The following is a 17,269-nucleotide window of genomic DNA, read 5'->3' as shown; positions in this document are numbered from 1 at the left end:
CATGGACAAACTTGACAGGATTATAGACAAAGTGGGGAAACCAAAAAACTATTTCAATCACACACAAAGAGGTGGGGATCATAGTTGGGGAAACACTAATTTTAACAGGAGCGAAAACATTAGGCCCAACAACCATAGTTTTCATCATAGGGAACAAGAAAGTCACAATATTAATAATAATTTCCATTCAAGGGAAAACTATAATTTCCATTCAAGAGGACAATCTGGGAACAATTGGAACAGAAGTAATAACAGGGAGTCTGAAAACAGGAATTGGCATGAACGTAGTGACACCAGGAGTCAAAATGCTATGGGAAGTCATGAAGTAAAAAACTAGCATGCGCTCCATTGTCGGTCCACAAGGTAGGGGCGAAAAGCATAGATAATAGATGGATGAATAACAGTGACTATGTTGCACCAAGAGATACGTCTCAAGTAATGAGTAGTTATTTTATGAATGTGTACTACCCTCTAAACACAGTACTTGTTAAGAATGAACACATTGGTTGTAATAAAGAGCCAGAGAAAATAATTGACTTAGTTGAATTTTATGAATGGGCAGAAGCTTGTAGTCTGTCAGAGGACCAGCAGGTTAACAATTTAAATGATTTAGGAATTGATGCACTGACGAGGGAACCAGGTGAGCAAATTGTTGACACTGATTTAACGAGCCAAGAATTAAATACACTTGGGTGTGAAAGCAACGTTTTAAGTTTTCGGGAGAGAGAGGTTGATGACTGTAGTATTTGGGAAAATGAAGATTTAATTATACATGAGGATGGTGGAAAATATTTTGTTTGCTTGAAAGAGGAAATGGAGGCATTAGGTGTTGTTGGAGAAACTGATATGCATGTTGTAGATGTACCCAAGGATGTTATTAACAGTTTAAGTGGTGTTAATGCCAGTGTCACAACCAATAGGCTCTGTAATCCAACATACTATGAAGGAACCTGGGCAGATGATAAAGATACCCTGAACAGTAGAACTGACTGTGCAAGTGGGCTACCATTTGCAATGAACAAAGGTGAATTATTTCTTTATAATATGTGGCTAAAGAGTGATGCAATTAGAGATGATAGCAATTTTAGAAAAGTGATTCTTAATATGTCTCAAATTTTATATCCTGACTGGTGGAAAAATACTAAATATATTATTGTTGAACAACTGAAGGATAAATATCTTAGTGATGAACAATGTTATATGGGTGAAAATATTTGGATTAATGAAATTATCAATGCAAGTGACAATGCTAATGATGTGTGTGTTAATGTAATGACCATAGATAATAAAGGTGACAGTAATATAGGTACTTGTAAGTCAGGAAGTCATTGTTTTAGTGAAATTCAAAATGATTTATTGTATGAATCTCTTCAGCCTGAAAAAAGTGATGACAAAGGTAGTCCATTCATTAGAGCAAAAGTTGGTACCTGGGAAGGCAAGTGCCATATAGACACAGTGAGTCAGGTGTAAGGAATATCTGAAATACTAAGCAAAAAGCTCAAGTGCGAGAAAGATTACATTGAAATGCCAGTCACTGGGGTGAAAATAAGAGGGGCTACAGGAAAACATAGTAAAACTGTGAAAAGTCAAACTTTGTTATCTTTTACAATTGAGGGAGTCACATTTACATATGGATGCCTAATTATACCAGGCCTCAGTGAGGACTGTATTCTCGGGATGTCATGGATTCGGAGTGTAGATGCAAGATTTGACTGGGGATGACAAAAACTTATCATAACAACACCAAATAGGGGGTGTATCTCCACCAAGTTTGTCAGATCAAATACAGTTTTGTGTAATGATAAATTTAACACTACAAATCTTGTAAAGGAGAAAAGATATGTTGACAAACACATAACAAAGCTAGATTTAAGTGAAGTAGATTTCAACACACTGGTAAACACTAAGATTTCAGAAGCTAGCAATCTAAACGATGAGCAAAAACAGGAACTAGAGTCTTTGTTATGGGAATACAGTGATGTCTTTAGCAACCTTCCAGGGAAAGTTAGGGGTTATGAATGTACTTTGCTAGTAAGACCACATGACCCATTTTTCATAAAACCATATGGTGTGCCCATAGCAAAATGTACAACAGTTGAGAAAGAATTACATAAGATGGAAGTGTGTGGCATTATTGAAAGGAGTATCAGTGCTTATAATAACCCACTGGTAGTTGTGTCAAAGAGGGATGGGGAGTGAGAATAGTTCTTGACTCCAGGCCTTTAAACAAGATCTTATACAGGGAAAAAGACCCCCCTGAAAACACTGATGAGCTGTTGCACAAGTTCAAGGACATAAAATTAATGTCAAGTCTAGACTTAACCTCAGGCTTTCACCAAGTACCCCTGGCACCCAAATCTAGGAAATACACTGCTTTTCTTTACAATGGCCATTGCTATCAGTATTGTGTAGTCCCTTTTGGCTTGAACTCATTGGTAGCAGAATTCATTAGAGCTTTAGACCATGTGCTTGGGCAGGAACTTGTATCCAAATTAGTGATTTATGTAGATGACATTTTAGTAACTGGACAATATTGGAACGAGCATGTTGGGATTTTAAGACAGGCATATGAGAAACTTAGAAGAGGGGGAATGACACTAAAACTAGAAAAGTGCAAATTTACAGTACCCGAGTTAAATTTTTGGGACATGTCATAACAGCAAAAGGAATTTTGGCTGATCCAGACAAAATTAAAGCTATTGCAGAGTTTCGTATACCCCGTAACAGAAAACAATTGAAATCATTTTATGGGCTATGTGGCTTCTACAAAACATTTATAAGTAAACAAAGCTTAAACACACCCTGTCTAAGTAACTTGTTAAAGAAGGACACTGTTTGGATATGGCGTAAAGATTGTCAAGAGGCTTTCGACAGAATAAAAAAGGAACTGAATAGCCATAACCTGTTACGCAGACCTGATTTCAAGTTACCTTTCTGTTTACATGCTGACAACAGTGATTATGGGCTAGGTGCTGAATTATTTCAAGTAAAAGAAGTCAATGGGGAGACAGTTCATGCTACAATTGCATTTGCAAGCAGAATGTTACTGAAGCATGAAAAGAACTATACAGTCACGGAAAAAGAGTTATTAACCATACAGTGGTCATTTTCAAAATTCAGGGCTTATTTACTTGAACATAAGGTAATAGTGTACTCTGATCACAAAGCCTTAAGCTATATACAGGAATGCAAGCTCTATCATGATAGGCTTACAAGATGGGTATTGTATTTACAACAATACAACTTTGAAATTAAGTATATTAAAGGCACTGCAACATAGTTGCAGATGCTCTATCAAGGCTACCAGGATACCAGGAGGAGGGGAAACAGAAATTTTTGATCAGAATGAAGAAAAACAGTTTAAAGTGAGGTATATTAAAGGGGTCACAGATGAAAAAGGTTTTAGATCATTGTGTGATAAAATCAGGAGGAGCCAGAACTGTGATGCAAATTGGAAATTAGTAAAGAGCAGTTTAGGGAAAAGGAACTATGAAAACTTAGACAAGTACTATAAGGTGTTTAAAGGTACTCTGTTTAGGAGAACTGATGAAGACTCGGACAATTGGAAACTATGCTGGCCTGAGGAGGAAGCTGAGGGGTTAATTAGGTATACTCATGAGAGCTATGGTCATTGTGGCATACAGAAGTGTGTGCAGAAATTACAAGAAAACATATACTTCTACAATATGGCCAAGAAAGTTAGAAAAGAATTGTGAACTTGTGATAAGTGCCAACGAGTCAAAGTAAGTAACAGAAAATGTCAAGGTGAAATGCAAAACATTATTCCTGCACAACCTCTAGACTTAGTTGCTGTTGATTTCTATGGGCCTCTTCCAAGGAGTTGGAGTGGCCACTGCTACATCTTTGTCATGGTGGATGTATTTTCTAAACTAATCAAGTTGTATCACGTCAGAAAAGCCACAGGTAAGGAGATAGTTGCAAAAGTTGAAAAAGACTTATTTCTTAAACGTTGGGAAACCAAAAGCAATCTTGTCGGATAACGGTTCTCAGTTTTTGTCAAAAGTTTGGAAAGCCTTTGTTGATAAATCTGGAATCAAACATGTTCAAATATCTGTATATAATCCGTTGTCAAACCCAGCTGAGAGGTATATGCGCGAGATTGGTTGTTTATGTCGTACATATTGCAGTCATAAACATCCTACATAGTACGACCAAGTACGAGACTTTGAAGATGTTGTGAACAGCTTGCAACACACTTCCACAGGATTTTCGCCTTATGAAATTATGTTTCATCTAAAACCAGACAACGTTATCACTGAACTCATAGAATTTCCACCATGTACGATGATGACTATGTATGAATGTAAAGCCATAGTCAAAGAAACCATGATGAAACAGGGCGAAATTAGAAAAAGATAACATGATGGCAAGAGCAAAGCAACCAAGTTTAAAGTAGGAGATTATGTTTTAGTAAAATCACATGAGAAATCAAAAATTCTAACTTCTGAAATAAAGAAATTCTTTGCTATATACATGGGTCCATTCGAGATTGTATAGCATCCACACCCTAATGCATACCGGTTGGTGTATCTTAATCCAGGAAAGTTCTCGGGCTAAGGAATATTATTTCGTTGAAATTGTATAAACAAAAGGGGTAAGACTTTTCTGAGAAAGTTAAAAGGTGACTCAACAAAAGTTTTTCACTGGAAATTATGAAATTTTATATACAAAAATTGTCTGATTTTGATACAGATTTGGGCTCTTGAAAATGTTTATTATTTGTTCAATATGTATTCACTGTATGAAGTGTTTGCAATGAATTTTCTGTGTAATAAGCTTGCCATGTTAGTTCTTGATATTTCTGTATGTTTATGCAATTTCATTGATATTTGATAATTTGTGTAATTTTAGCTTGTGTAACTTTCTCACACCACACTTGTTGAGACATCATTTAAAATGCAAGCCACTAATCAGCACTAAATCTGTCCTGCAACAATTAAGTTTTTTAATTTTTTTTGCTCTTAAAGGCAGAGTCCTAATTACTACACACTTAAGTGCTTGAAATGTCCAACTCTACAAGGAGAGAATCATTTTTAGTAAACCACGTGAATTACTGTATATTTCTTTCTCAACCACTGCAAAAGCATAGGCAGTAATATTTTTTAATTTTGATAGATACATACCATTCCAAAACTTCCATCCATGATTCTACCTTTGCACTTTTACTGTGAATATGAACCCTTGTAACAAACTGCCTGTAACTTTACTCTTGAAAACAAGTTAATTTTTTGTTTGTCCTTGAAGTAAGTGTTATAGTCTGTGATACATTTTACACCCAATATGTTAATGCATTTGTATTACATGTTTATTGAATTTATTATTATTTAAAGGATCTTTTTTGGTCCAGTTCATACCTGTGTAGTATTACTCAGACATATTCTGTAAACTACTCCCACTAGATAAACATTACCAGAAGGATAACTATGTATCCTAACCATGTACTTACATATAAACATTACTTAACCAAAAGGTGATCTCTGTGTGTGATTTTTAGATAACATGGCATTATAGTCAATGAAGTGATACAGACAGTTAAGCTTTGGGAACAGACGTGCTGCAGGACAAGCAGAAATCAGACCTATTAACGGAAGTCACCTATATGCAGATGGACAATATGGGACATTACTGTGAGAGGTGTGAAAAGTGGGCAACAAAAGAAAATAAAACAAACCAGTAGTTAAAAGTTACAATCTTTCAATGGCTTAATGTGAAGTGCTACAGCATTATGGACTCTAAGTGAAAATTGTAAAACTTCTTTGGTATTTCATTTACCTTAATATCAACAATTGTATGTTTTCCTTCACTTTGTATAACAATTTCAGTGTTAGCATAATTCAAAGGAAACAGTACTATTAAAAATTTCAATATATTTATAATCAGATTCTTGGCAGTCCCATTATTCTGGTGTCAGAATTTTGTTCGCATTTTCATACTTACAAAATTCTTGGGGGGCTATTGTAATGGAACTGACAAATATAAATCATTTTATTATATTATACACTAAAGCCGTGTTAAAAAAGCTTTTGCTTAAGATAATACTAAGTTAGGTGTTGCGATAAATAATCGATATTGGAATTGTGTGTTTTTTGTAGCTTATGACTGTGATCTTTGGTCTACAATGGGTTTTCGGCCACTTCCACTTTAGTGTTGGCCACGGTTGAGTGTAGTTGTTTATGTAGTTATGGCAATAAATATGTGTTTTTGCTGCAAATAAACCGTGGAATACTGCATCATGATTTTGATAGTCCAGTGATAATTAAAAAACCCGCAACTTTTCTTGGACCCAGAGTAGCAAAGGAATCATCGCCCATAGAATGAGAAGCCACATGGGAAATGCAGAATCGGGGGAGACATCATGGCCAGCTCTACTAAAGTACTATACAGCCATTAGCCACACTGTAACGGTGTCCTTATGGAGATAACTTTTCCTGCACAGCCTGCACAGTAGAGTGGGTTCATGAAAACTGGAACAAGGAAAACTTCCTGCCCCTACTACCGAATGAACCCAGGACCACCACGGCTGGAGTCTCGTACTTTACCCACTACATTACTATGGCCACTTAAACTGTTATCTTTATTTGTAAGCTATATATGTTCTACCAGATGTTCCATAACTGCGCCTAAATAATTTCTTCTATTTCATCTTAACACTATCTCAATCTCCTCATTGTCTGCAGAGCTAGCAAGCACAACTGCAAAAGCCTAGATAACATTTTGAGTACACAAATATCAGAAGTAAATTGGTTATCCACTCCATTACATTCTCCATAATACCAAGTGTTTCAAAATTGACAGGGTTTTAAGGCTTTGTAGCATTTTCAAAATGGTTAAGGCTTTTGTGGCTTCTTGTTGACAAATTGCTTGTCGGCTTCAGTCTCAGGGTTCTTCAGCCGACATTTGTTTGATGATTTTTCTGACATTTCACCAACAGAAGTGGCTGGCATTGCTGGTGACAAGACAGCAACACTTTGACAAAGCCACCCACTCATGCTGGCAAAATGTCAGAAAAAATGATCAAACAAAGCAGACAGGCAATTTGTTTGTAGCATTTATTACATCCAACTTACAATTATAAATAATACACCAAATGAAAGAGTAACTGAAATAGTTTTTCTTACAAGTGTCCAATGTAAGCACCATTTGTTGTACAGCACATATTGCATCAATAGGCGAGTTCTGTACTTAACCTTGATTGGTGTATCTGGAATAACTGTTGCAACAATTGCTTCAGTCAGGTACATCACGTGGTAGCAGAGGCACATACACATGATCCTTTATGAACCCCATAGGCAAAAATCACGTGGTATAAAGTTAACATGGAAGTTGTGCCAAACAAGCTCTGTCATCTGGCCACTTCTGACCAATCCAGTGGTCAGGTACAACATTCGTTTAACAAATCACATACTGAGATGTGTCAGTGAGGCAGGGCACCATCTTGCAGCCAAATAAAGTTCTGTGGTTCAGCTTCCTCCAATTGAGGAAACAGCAACAGTTCTAGTGCACCAAGATAAGATACATGTTATAGTTGCTATACCAAAAAAGACAGGACAATAAAGTTTCCAACAGGATATGGCACCAAAAAAAAATCAGGGAAGTCACACTACTACTGTACCACCTCTACTGAAGACAACACGATCCAGAAAATTTTCACTGTCATTCAGCAACATTTCATTTGCAAAGATAGCACATAAACCATAGTTGTTTGCTTCAGAGCTTGTACCAACTCCAAATGACAAGTACATAGTTGTAAACATTTCCTTAAAAGTCTCCACAAACATCACTGGAATTGCTAATTCACGACTAGCCTTCCAAACTGTTTTCTTGGGGCTATGCATGAAAGACTCTCTCAGCTGTTCAGTGTGTTCTACAGTAACTCTCAGTTATCCCGTACTCTTCCCTATGCAAAGACAACCGGTGTCTTCAAGCTGACGATACCATCTACACATGTTGTTATCACTCAGAAGATTACAATGGAACTTAATACGGAATGCACAACGCACTGTAACAAAGGATGCAGACCTTGCAAATTGTAAAACACAAAAAGCTTCCAGTTCAATAGTCGCCATTTTTGCTACTAGCACCTTCTAACAGAAAACACAGGAAACAGTGTGTGTGTGTGTGCCCAGGTATACAGACAAAACTGTGAGTTGCTCTTTCATTTGATGTATTATTTATAATTGTAAGTTGAATGAAATAAATGCCACAAAGCCGTAAAACTCCGATATTCATTTTGAAACGCCCAGTATTACCAAAGCATAACAGCACTTAATTCTATACAGCCATATAAAACGTAGAATTACCTCCGGATTCATACCCCCTTGCATATCCTCTTCTACTTTCACATTGGATGGGTAAACCTGGACCTGTGGTAAAAATAAAACAAACTGTAATGGGTGTATTTAATGGTCATGATCACCACAAAATAGTCTCATTATCTTCCACTTGAAATACAGTACTTCTTAAGAATAAATTAAAAGAAAAATCTTTTTAAAATTAGTTCTGTACTAGTTTTCACTCTGAAAAATATATTATGAGTGATACTAAGTCCGTAAGATTTATTTCAGACAGCTGACATAAAATTGTGTTAATGACGTTAAACACAACATATGTGCAACATTTATCAGGATCTTGCAATTCAACCTTCTACCTCTATAACCATTATCACCATATTTTCAAGTTGTAGTGTGGCTCTATACAGCCACCTCCACAATTTTATAAATTGCTGCAATAACCATTGCTCTTTAATACCTGCCAATACCGCTTCAAGTTAATGAAGAGCAGATAGCATTTATAACTGGTACCTTATTTGTTTAAACAGAAAGATTTTCTCAATTTTGTGGCTATCAGATGAGTGTAAACAGGATACAGCACATGAGTTACACAAGTGGTTATTCCAGGCTTTCGGAGAAAGTCCTCCTTCCAAAGTGCAAAGGTTATCTGGAGAGTAATGTCCATTTTCTTACAAAACATCAGAGATTTTTTCAAAAAACTGTTTTCATAGAATTAATTACAGGTTTCTCTACACAGTTGTTTAAACATTTGTCATAATGTTCTACAAGCTTAGGTATCCCCAAGTCATAGACATCAGCCACCTGTGTGGATAACAAGTCTTTAATTGCTTCTTTGCCCTCATCATCTGCTGCAAATCACTTACTGCCAAGAAACTCCTTTAGGTAGCAGAGCAAGTGAAAATCACTCGGTGCCAAGTCTGGAGTGTATAGAGTGGGTTGACAGTCTATTCCCATTCAAAAGGTGTGTTCCAGTCCAAAAGGTGTGTTCCAGTCCAAAAGGTGTGTTCCAGTCCAAAAGGTGTGTTCCAGTCCAAAAGGTGTGTTCCAGTCCAAAAGGTGTGTTCCAGTCCAAAAGGTGTGTTCCAGTCCAAAAGGTGTGTTCCAGTCCAAAAGGTGTGTTCCAGTCCAAAAGGTGTGTTCCAGTCCAAAAGGTGTGTTCCAGTCCAAAAGGTGTGTTCCAGTCCAAAAGGTGTGTTCCAGTCCAAAAGGTGTGTTCCAGTCCAAAAGGTGTGTTCCAGTCCAAAAGGTGTGTTCCAGTCCAAAAGGTGTGTTCCAGTCCAAAAGGTGTGTTCCAGTCCAAAAGGTGTGTTCCAGTCCAAAAGGTGTGTTCCAGTCCAAAAGGTGTGTTCCAGTCCAAAAGGTGTGTTCCAGTCCAAAAGGTGTGTTCCAGTCCAAAAGGTGTGTTCCAGTCCAAAATATATGTTCCAATCCAAAAGATCTGATCCAAAAGATCTGGGATCTGGTGTCATCGTGCAGAACAAAACTCCAGATGCTTGAATGGCACGTTGCTTGTTCTGTACTGCATACTGAAGTGTAGTCAGGGTAGTGTAGTAAATGGCTGCATTTACTGTTGTCCCTTACTGCATAAACCTGACTAACAATACTCAATTCCCATCCCAAAACACAGTTGCCATAATTTTGCTTATTGAAATTGTCTGCTTGGCCTCGACTGTTATTGGTGATAATGTGTGACACTATTCTATTGATTGACATTTAGACTCTAGGGGTCACATGAGAAACCCATGCCTCATACCGAGACAATGATCTTTATAACTGATTACCTTCCTTATGATATCAGTCCAAAAAAATCAAATGCACAAGCCATTCTTTTCATTTTGTGTTTCTCAGTAAGCAGCCTAGGAACTTCATGTGCACTCAGTTTGCAAAATTGGAACCTTTTAGATAATTTTGTGCAATGTTGTTCTACCCACATTTAGAAATTCCAGTACTAAATCTGACAAAGTGAATCGCTGGTCTTCACAAATCTTTTTGTGCACAGCTTTGACCAAATCTTCAGATATCACCAACAGTTGGCCCGACTGCACATTTTCCCACCCTCCCTTGAAACCTCTCACCCACTTATGCGCTTTGCCGTTACTCATCACAGTGAGGTCATACACCTCAATTATCTATCCACAAGTTTTTGCTCTTGCAACGTTCCTTACTGTCAAAAACCAAATCACTGACCACATTTCATAGTTGGTGGATTGATAAAATGCTTTTAACATTTTGAAGTGACAATGGAAACAGCACACTGTGACAATACCAATGCAAATGGTATCATCTGATGAGTGAGGCACGTCAGGAGTTGCGACACACACACACACACACACACACACACACACACACACACAGAAGCATGTCAGGAGTTGCGACACACACACACACACACACACACACACACACACACACACACACACACACACACACACACAGAGGCATGTCAGGAGTTGCGACACACACACACACACACACACACAGAGGCATGTCAGGAGTTGCGACACACACACACACACACACACACACACACACACACACACAGAGGCATGTCAGGAGTTGCGACACACACACACACACACACACACACACACACACACACACACACACACACACACAGAGGCATGTCAGGAGTTGCGACACACACACACACACACACACACACACACACACACACACACACACACACACACACAGAAGCATGTCAGGAGTTGCGACACACACACACACACACACACACACACACACACACACACACACAGAGGCATGTCAGGAGTTGCGACACACACACACACACACACACACACAGAGGCATGTCAGGAGTTGCGACACACACACACACACACACACACACACACACACACACACACACAGAGGCATGTCAGGAGTTGCGACACACACACACACACACACACACACACACACACACACACACACAGAGGCATGTCAGGAGTTGCGACACACACACACACACACACACACACACACACACACACACACACGGGATCCAACTGATGTGAACAGCAATCTAGGTGGAGCGGATAACGGAGGTAGGGAACATGAGAGGGGCAGGGAAGATGCTCATTTTTTTGTTATGGTTTTAGGGCACAAAACTGCTATTGTCATAAGTGCCCATTTTGTGGTTTAGGGGAGGGTAAAAAGCCGAATGTTAAATCAGCAGCAAAGGGAGCGAAACTCAAGGAGGAGGGAAAATAAAAACACAAGGAAATCTTAGAAAACTACTAATGAAGGGGGGTTGCTTTCCCATAAGAAGGGCTTCGAATGACCAATGTCATCTTACTGACACTGATAAACTCAAGGACGCGATCAGCTGAGCGCATCATCTGCTGAAAGGGATGATATTAACAAAGAGATAGAGGGGCTGGCCAGTACTTACCTCACCTCAGTACAGCTGATAGATTCACAAAACAGAACAGAAAATTTACATTCCTAGCTTTTGGAACTTCGTTCCTTCATCAGGGAGGAGAGAGGGGAAAAAAGGGAAGAAGAGAAAGTGGATTCAGTTACTCACAACCCAGGTTATGAAGCAACAGGGAAAGGTAAACAGGGAGGCTAGCAAGGATGGAGACACGGTTGTCAGAGGGAAGCCAAAGATATTCTACTGTTAAGTACTGTGCCAGCTTCAAACCAAAGAGGATGCATACAGAAGTAAAGATGTATATAGTATAAAGATAAACAAAACTATGTAGGATGAAAAGACATGTGAATGGCTAAAGCGGAGAGGGAAAAAGGAGAAGACTGAAGAGTAGATGGAAGTGAGGTCGGTTAACGTACGTTCAGTCCAGGGGGATGGCGGGATGAAAGGATGTGTCGGAGTGCAAGTTCCCATCTCCGCAGTTCCGAGGGACTGGTGTTGGGTGGGAGAAGCCAAGTGGCACATACGGTGTAGCAGGTTCCTAGGTCCCTAGAATTATGCTGGACAGCATGCTCTGCTACTGGGTATTGGACATCACATGCCTGCACTGCACAGCCTTTTACATCGGTATGACGACAACTAAACTGACTGAGCGCATGAACGGGCACAGACAAACTGTCCGCCTAGGAGATGTCTGATACCCAGTAGCAGAGCATGCTGTCCAGCATAATTCTAGGGACCAAGGAAACTGCTACAACGTACGTGCCATTTGGCTTCTCCCACCCAACATCAGTCTGTCGGACTGCGGAGATGGGAACTTGCACTCCGACACATCCTTTCATCCCACCATCCCCCTGGGCTGAACCTACATTAACCGACTTCACTCCCATTTACTCTTCAGTCTTCTCCTTTTTCCCTCTCCTCTTTAGCCATTCACACGTCTTTCCATCCTACATAGTTGTGTTTATCTTTATACTATATACATCTTTACTTCTGTATGCATCCTCTTTGGTTTGAAGCTGGCACAGTACTTACAGTAGAATATCTTTGGCTTCCCTCTGACAACCATGCCTCCATCCTTGCTACCCTCCCTGTTTACCTTTCCCTGTTGCTTCATAACGTGGGTTGTGAGTAACTGAATCCACTTTCCCTTCTTTCCTTTTCTCTCCTCTCTCCTCCCTGACGAAGGAACAAAGTTCCGAAAGCTAGGAATGTAAATTTTCTGTTCTGTTTTGTGAATCTATCGGCTGTACTGAGCTGAGGTAAGTACTGGCCAGCCCCTCTATCTCTTTGTTAGTATTTGTTTCACATCTTAATACGAGATTTTCCATTAATCATTTAGAAAGGGATGATATATCACGCGAGAGCAGTAAACGGGTGTGTAGCGGATGACAACAGGGGCACTGAAGTAAAAGGTGTCTCACTGTACATGGTTGAGAGCAGCTGTGTACCTGTGGGAACGTGCAAGAATACAGTGACGATGGATAGGGCTGCTGGGTGCAGCATCGGAAGGCTATGTTGGAGGGGAGCGGGGAAAGGGGGAAGGGGGAAAACAAGAGGCATGTGTAGTACTGGAAAGGGATTGTGGATAGGGATGGGCGGGAGGAGGACGGGGACTAATGGAGGTCAAGGCCACGAGTGATTATGGGAACAATATACACACTGCACAGCGTTTGCAGCTGTGCAATTCAGAAAAGCTGGTATTGGAAGGGAGAAACCACATAGCACAGGCTGTGAAACAGTAATTAAAAATGAAGCATACTGTATTGGCAGCATGTTCAACAACTACCGTATTTAGTCAAATCCAAGCCGCACTCGAATCTAAGCCGCACCTGAAAAATGAGACTCGAAATCGAGGAAAAAAAAAATTTCTCGAATCTAAGCCGCACTTGAAATTTAGACTCGAAATTCAAGGGGAAAGAAAAGTTTTAGGCCGCATCTCCAAATCGAAACAAAGCTGGTCCATTGTAATATGAGACACAATTTAGGTCGAATGAATGACAATAGAGCTACAGTAGTTTGGTTCGAGTCATAACCTTAGCAGTTAAGCTTTACCAGGTAGCCATTGCTATGCGTCAGGTGCCCCATCCGTATTTATATGGGTACCCTTCCTTTTTCACGTGCTTCATCTGGTTTGAATTGATTGCTTATTTTTCTTTGATCTGATAAGCGCCGTTTTCTTTGTTATAGGTGTTTACGTCACTCTAACCTGAAAATGCATTATTGTACTGTGTCATGCATTGTTTGTCACATTCTGATAATGAGTGTTTACGGCCTGTCGCCGCTCGCAGCATGGCTTGCTTTTGTGCGCGCTACCGCCGCTTACAATTAAAAAAGAAAAAGCGAAATCGTCTCATTAGTGAAACAATGGCAAGAGACTGCTATTTGTTGTCACTTACACTGCTGCTTTCTTTGATAATGATTAACAAGAACCAAATAATTGACTGCGTATGAAAGAAGATGTTCTGAACGAGAGTTTAGCAAAAAATTTTCTCCGTTTGAAAATCTTTGCAGGTGCCTCTTTAGTACATTGCATTCTGCACTGAAATTAGAGTCATCTTAGATATAAAAATCTAGTCAATTGCCATGCTTCATTTCTGACTGTATCACTACTAGGCATAAGAATATAAACATGACATGATATGTATATTCTTCCGCATTTGCTGTTGTCTCACTCTAGATTCGTAGTTTATTAGGCAGACAGGATTTAAATGAGATAGCAGCAAACACGAAACAATACATGGCAAAATGTTTATCTTCTTATTACTCTTATGGCGAAGAGAATACTACATGTGATTCACAATTCATAAAAGTTCCTATTAGCAACTATCTCTTCTCACAGGTAGGAAAAAATTCAGAATGTAGAGTTGGCCATATTGACAAACAGTCTTGCCAGTCGGATTTTCGAAGTACATTGAAATGCTGCTACATTCGAAGATGAACAATACGGAATTTGTATTTACTTCGTTGAATAATGTATGAAAATGCAGTAGTCAAAAGTCAGGGTGGAGAAAAAAGCTCGTCTTTTACCTTTTTTTTAAATTTATTTACTGACGCAGAGGTTTCGGTGCCAGTATTTATCTTTGTGCTTACAAAGCATGCCTGTGTAGCGCTACATATGTTCGATGGCAGAAGTTAGTTGTAGCGGTACCCACCAAAATTTTTCAGAACTTCTGCTTGCTTTGCACTTGATTCTAAGCCGTAGGCGGTTTTTTGGATTACAAAAACCGGAAAAAAAGTGTGGCTTAGGTTCGAGTAAATACGGTAGGTGGTCCAGCTGTCTCTAGGCTACAGTCTGAGGGTGACCATTCATGTGGAGAGACAGTCTGCTAGTTGTGATGTGCATGCAGAATGGTGGTGGTGGTGGTGGGTGGATGTATGGGGCAGGTCTTGCACCTAGGTCTAGTAGAAGGATATCAGCCACGAGGGAAGGGTTGGAGGCAGGGATGCACTAGGGACAGACGAAATGCTAATAGTCTCTCAATTAAATTCAGTTTACTAATTCACCTGCATACAGGTAATGGTCCCTCATCAGATTCTCTCGATTGGAAAAAATTCAGTTTGCTTGACAACAGATGTTTGTTACTTTCCATTATCATACTTACCTCACATACACACATAAAAAAAATAAAAAAATAAAAATAAATAAAAAATAAATAAATAAATAAATTTGCATCACCTCGGATCCGAGAGTTCCGGAACCTGTGCAGAAAAGTTGAATAGAGATCAACCTAAAAATAATTTCCACCCTTTTTATTGCCCACGAAAACCATACATTGCATGTTGTAACACGATACAGCGAGACCTTCGGAGGTGGTGGTCCAGATTGCTGTACACACTGGTACCTCTAATACCAATCAGCACATCCTCTTGCATTGATGCATCCCTGTATTTGTCACAGCATACTATCCACAAGTTCATCAAGGCACTGTTGGTCCAGATTGTTCCACTCCTGAAGGGCGACTTGACGTAGATCCCTCAGAGTGGTTCGTGGCTCACATCGTACATAAACAGCCCTTTTCAATCTATCGCAGGCATGTTCGACAGGGTTCATATCTGGAGAACATGCTGGCGACTCTACTCAATGTCATTATCCTGAAGGAAGTCATTCATTCACAAGATGTGCACGATGGTGGCATGAATTGTCGTCCATGAAGATGAATGTCTCACCAATATGCTGCCGATCTAGTTGCTCTATCAGTCGGAGGATGGCATTCACGTATTGTATAGCCATTACAGCGCCTTCTGTGACCACCAGTGGCGTACATTGGTCCTGCATAACGCCACTCCAAAACAGCAGGAAACCTCCACCTTTCTGCACTCACTGGACAGTGTGTGTAATGCGTTCAGCCTGCCCGGGTTGCCCCCAAACATGTCTCTGATGATTTTCTGGTTGAAGGCATATGCGACATTCAACGGTGAAGGGAACGTGGTGCTAATCCTGAGCAGTCCATTCGGCATGTTGCTGGGCCCATATGTACCACACTGCACAGTATCATTGTTTCAAAGATGGACCTCGCCATGGATGCCGGGAATGAAGTTGTGCATTGTGCATTATGCAGTCTATTGCGCACAGTTTGAGTCGTAACTTGACATCCTGTGGCTGCATGAAAAGCATTATTCAACACAGTGGTGTTGCTGTCAGGGTTCCTCAGAGCCATAATCTGTAGGTAGCGGTCATCCACGGCAGTAGTAGCCCTCGGGTGGCCTGAGCGAGGCATGTCATCGACAGTTCCTGTCTCTCTGTATCTCCTCCATGTCAGAATAACATCGCTTTGGTTCAGTCCGAGACCCCTGGACACTTCCCTTGTTGAGAGCCCTTTCTGACACAAAGTAACATTGTGGATGCGATTTAACTACAGTGTTGACTGTCTAGCCACGGTTGAACCACAGACAACACGAGGCGTGTACCTCCTTCCTGGTGGAATGACTGGAACTGATCGGCTGTCGGACCCCCTTTGTCTAATAACCCTTGCTCATGCATGGTTGTTTACATCTTTGGGCAGGTTCAGTGACATCTCTGAACAGTCAAGAGACTGTGTCTCTGATACAATATCCACAGTCAACATCTATCTACAGGAGTTCTGGGAACCAGGATGATGCAAAACTTTTTTTGATGTATATATTACTTTCGTTGAATATTTCATCCCAAACACTACTCTTGTATCTCATCTTTTCACTTTCAGACTCAATATACCTTGGAATTAAACCTTTATTCTGCATCTCTGGGCCTCAGCCCTGCCACATTTGCTGGCTGACTATCTCTTACAATACAAATGCATGCCCAGTTTCCCAAGAGTTCCCCCACCACAACTACCACTGGCCTACAACTTCCTGGAATTCTACAACACCAATTACAATGTAAGAGCATTAGCATCTGATATCCACATTCTTAATACTGAATTGATAATGGTACCTTACAAGTCTCACAACAAAACTAGTGTGCAAGACATCTGCGTCTATGCTCCGCAAGCCTCCTTACGGTGTGTGGCGGAGGATGCTTTGTGAACCAGTGTCACATACCTCTTTCCCTGTTCCAGTCATGAATGGTTCCTGGGAAGAATGACGGCTGGTAAGCCTCCGT

General features: G+C 40.0%; 1 long non-coding RNA gene across 2 annotated transcripts in view; it reads right to left on the bottom strand.

Annotated features, from left to right (window-relative positions):
- LOC126427176 (uncharacterized) overlaps positions 1 to 17,269 on the bottom strand; it is a 96,273-nt gene that overhangs the window by 18,556 nt on the left and 60,448 nt on the right. For both annotated transcript variants that reach the window (XR_007576546.1, XR_007576545.1), the window contains exon 3: positions 8,322 to 8,384. This is a non-coding gene — a long non-coding RNA (uncharacterized LOC126427176). The remainder of the gene's footprint in view (positions 1 to 8,321; positions 8,385 to 17,269) is intronic.

This window comes from Schistocerca serialis, chromosome 11 (genome assembly GCF_023864345.2).
Source record: "Schistocerca serialis cubense isolate TAMUIC-IGC-003099 chromosome 11, iqSchSeri2.2, whole genome shotgun sequence".
Classification (NCBI taxonomy): Eukaryota; Metazoa; Arthropoda; class Insecta; order Orthoptera; family Acrididae; genus Schistocerca; species Schistocerca serialis.
Note: the sequence above shows the minus strand (reverse complement) of the source record. Positions and strands in the feature narration are given on the sequence as shown.